Genomic DNA, 4446 nt, shown 5'->3' with positions numbered 1-4446 from the left:
GTTGCATAGAGATTTGTGTTGCTTCAGGGAGCTGTTGCATTCCTCTTCCTAACTGCTCGAGTCTCCTCAGAGGTCAGCCACATCTTTTTCCCCGTGGGCTTCTGGCTATGCAAGAGAGAGTTGCCCATCTTCTTTCTCTATATTTTCCTTCTTCGTTTCCCTCTCTCACCTTTTTTTTAAAATGGGAAAATAAACATTGAAGAATGAGAAATGCGATTGTGAGCCCAGTCTGTTCCTGGAAGATGTGTATAAGGAAGTAATCACCACATTAAACTCCTTCAGACAAAGATGTAGCCATCTCTATTCATAGCTGAGGCCAAGGTGCTTTTCTTCAGACCATGGTTCTCAAAGTTTGGGCCCTGGTCCATCAGCATCATCTGAACTTGCCTGAAATGCACATTTTCACAGCCCACTCCAGACCTACTAAATCAGAACATCTGAGGTTAGGGCCCAGAAATCTGGGTTTTAAAAATCTCCTTTTCAGGTGATTCTGATACATGAAAGGCTTGAGAACCACAGCTCTGGAATTAAGGAAAACCTTTTAAATTTCATTCTTTAGCAATGTTCCAGGCTTTCCTTTCCTAGACCATTCCATAGTATGAGTTGCCTAAAAGTGTGCCCCAGACTCAACACTCAATGGTATCAAGGCTCAGAAAACCAAAATAATTGCCATTCTCTAAGGCCAAGGGATAGGTCTGAGTTGGGCTCAGAAGGTTCCTTATCTACAGCCTCAATGGAGTTTTGACTTTTCCCATTTTCCAAAGTTTTTTTCTCCACTCCATGTCTCACAGAGACAAGTTTAGGATTTAGGATGGTTGGAAGTAGAGATCCGTGCTATATGAAGATAGGAATAAAAGAAAAGTACCAAGCAAGATCAGTTAGACTTCAGAAGGATACTTTAAATTGCATTCTTCAGTATTATCCCAGGCTTTCCTATCTTAGAGCTCTTTAAGGTGAGTAGGCTTTTGTCTGTGTAGTAAGGTACAGCCCTACTTGGCCTGGGTGGCAGTGGAATTAATTGAACATTGTCTTCTCTGGCATTAACCTAGTTGTAGTGATAGCTCAGGACTAGAAAAGGACAAAGGGCTCTGAAGCCTAGACTGACATAGAATGGAGACAAAAATGATATCTTCCCAGGTTCTGGAGCAGGGAGACTTTTTAAAAGTGAGTGGGAGGGAAGGAGGGCATTAGCCATAGGGCAGCCCAACAGTGTGCCAGAGTGACTGGATTGATTTTTGCAAGGTTCGCAAGTGCTATTCTCCCGGAATGCTGCGTGCTTGCCTCACAGCAGAGGGCACTGCTGTATTCTCTAAGCCAGCCACTGCAGCCTGCAGCCTCCACTCCTAGCTGGAGCCTGTCTGTCCAGAGGGAGGCTCCCTCTCTGACCTTCTGCCTAAGCCCTTGAGCTCAGAGCTCAGAAGGGCCGGGGGTGGGGGGTGGGGGTGGGGGGGCGGGGGGGAAGGAGAGAAAAGCTGCTGCTACATTAGGTGGAGATAGCTGAGGGAAAGATGCTACTTCCCTGTCCCACTCCACACACTTCCCCCCACCAAGCAGGAACTTCTAGTTGCCTGAGCAGGAAACTGCTGGAAGCACCTCCACTTCCAAGTGTGACGAGGGGTCCCTGACTCACTGCCTGCCCTAGTGGATCATTTCCTGATAATTCTCCCCAAAAAGGTAGAAGCAAGTCATTACCTGGGAAGAGACTGGTGCACAAGTGTTCACATTTCAGTAATCTTAAACGGAAATTCTGAGCTGCATCACATAAAACTAGGGCTTAATCAGCTATCTACTTTGTGGAAAATTATATTTGCCTAAAAGGCAACATTTTCCCATATAGTTTCTTGTAATATCTTCCCACTGTATAGGTACCGCATCACTTAATTCATGTTATTTTCAGGAACAATAATAATAGTAGCTAACAACTTTTCAGTTGTTTACCGCATGCAAGACTTCATGAACTCATTTTATATGTATAAACTCATTTTCACAAGAATCCTGTGAGGCAAGTATTCACTATTATGCATGTTTTACCAATAAACAAATTGAGGAACAGAGGGATTGAGTAACTTGTTTTTTTAAAAAAAATTATTTAATTAATTTATTTATTTTTGGCTGCATTGGGTTTTCGTTGCTGCACGCGGGCTTTCTCTAGTTGCAGCGAGGGGGGGGCTACTCTTCGTTGCGGTGCGCAGGCTTCTCATTGCGGTGGCTTCTCTTGTTGTGGAGCATGGGCTCTGGGCACGCAGGCTTCAGTAGTTGTGGCACGCGGGCTCTAGAGCACAGGCTCAGTAGTTGTGGTGCACGGGCTTAGTTGCTCCGCGGCATGTGGGATCTTCCCGGACCCGGGCTCAAACCTGTGTCCCCTGCATTGGCAGCCGGATTTTTAACCACTGAGCCACCAGGGAAGCCCAAGTAACTTGTTTAAAATCCCACAGTTAATGAATGGCAGAATTGGGATTTGAACCCAGGCCGAGATGGCTCCAGAGTCTGTACCGTTAATAGATTTTGCTGTTACCAAATCCTCATCAATGAACAATGTGTCTTTCTAAGTTGGCACTGTATTAGGTGTTACATGTGTAAGAGCCTCAATTGTCGGTTCTTGAGAAGTCAGGGCCATAGGGTTGCTGGGGTTTGAGAAATGAGGCTAAGTGCAGACACTAAGACCCCAGCCCAGGAACCTCCACATGAGGCTATATAGGGGGTTAGCTCTGCTCTGGTGTCCTTGCACTGACTGGTATTCGTTCATCATGAAGTCAAGTAATAAAGAATGGAAACCTTTTGGTCTGAATACTGCTTCCTGTTTGATTCTCAGCCCCAGGACCTGGCTGACCTCTGCTACAGAGAGGGAAGCGTTTCCCTTTCCTTACCAGGCATATAAAGTGGGAGGCATGGACGATTTTCTTTCCCCACTCAGTTCAGGCAAATCTTAGGGAAACACCAGTTTCTCTCTAGGGATGTCAATTCTAAGTACCACAGGCATTCAAATATGGCACAGTTCCTGCCCTCAAGAAACTGACAAGGTAGAAAATGATTCTTTTTGTTCCCATCCCTACAAGCACTCTGGCCCACTACTATATTCAGCAAAAGGAAGAAGAACTAGCCTTAGCTCCAAAGCAGTAGGTCTGGTGGTAGGGGGTGGCTGAGTTCATAGAACAATTAACTCCTGCCTGCCTCCTGGGGTGATATCATTCCGTGTTCACTATGTGCCAGGCACTAAGCTAAACCCTTTACTCAGTGTATACTTGTTTAATCCTCACAATGGTTATATGAAGTAAATGCTGCTATTCATTTTACAGATGAAGAAACTGAAGCACAGAATAATTAAGTGACATGCCCGAGATTACCCAGCATGTGTTGGAAATGGCATTTGAAACCAGGTAGTCTGTAAAGCTTGTTCTCTTAACTGTTTTTCACTAAACTGCTAACACCCTGGATTAGCTAAGGATAGCAACAGGAATTAAAGCTCAACGGTGAGAGAGGGCTTGATAGAAGGCAGAAAACCAAGATTACAAATGAAAGTGGAGTTAGATACAGAGTCTTTGGACCTTTGAGCCCCAATCAGTGGTTTGCAAGGCCCTCCCAGGGCAGTTTGTGTCTTAATCATTTCTGCACCTGGCACAAAGCTGAACCCATAATCAATCTCAAAAGACATTATTGAATTGAATGATGGCTGAGTAACATCTTTGTGGAAAGGATTGGCTCATTTGTCATTATCCACAAGGTTCCCAATGACAATGCTGCTTATCTAGCAGGTGTTGGCAAGTCACAGAGGACATGGTTGGTGGGGAGACAGTGTGCTGGAGGATCTGTCAATATTAGTCTTGGAGTCATATGTATTTGCAGAGGCTTCCGCAACCCTCCACTAGCCTTGGTTACCAATCCTCATTAAAGGCCCAGTGATGTCAAGCTCTCCACCGCAGTGCCCAGACAGGAGTATGCTCCAAGTATCTCATTTACTCTCAAAAAGAGGCTGGCCTTTTACAGGTGGAATTGGGTATTGCTTTCAGCCCATTGGCTTGACCTTGTTCCTGCCTTCCTGGTCCATTTCGTGGGGAGAGCACTGAGTAGACCCACTGAGTAGGCACCCTGAGCAAATGCCTTTTCCAAAGTTACCCTCCTACGCCAAACTTGATTTGCCTTGGTTGCTGAAGGAGAGAGTGAGCAGAAGTGACACCCCTTGAACACCCCACATCTTTGTTGATTCATAGCACCCTTTCCTAGCATCCCAACCACCTGAAATTGTTACCTTTTGCCTTGTAAATCCCATTTTGAAACTATTGCCAGAGTGAAGTGGAAAGTGGGGGCTGTCAGCTCCCCAGCCACAGGTTTTCTAATCTTACTGGAGGGAAGGACTTGGGAAAGGTACACAGAGGTAGGGTGGAACTAGGGGGAAACAGGCCCTGTACAAAAGCTGAGTAGCCAGATGTTCACTTTCACAGCTCTCCT

The sequence above is a fragment of the Eubalaena glacialis genome, chromosome 4 (assembly GCF_028564815.1).
Source record: "Eubalaena glacialis isolate mEubGla1 chromosome 4, mEubGla1.1.hap2.+ XY, whole genome shotgun sequence".
NCBI lineage: Eukaryota > Metazoa > Chordata > Mammalia > Artiodactyla > Balaenidae > Eubalaena > Eubalaena glacialis.
This window is presented reverse-complemented; position numbering follows the sequence as displayed.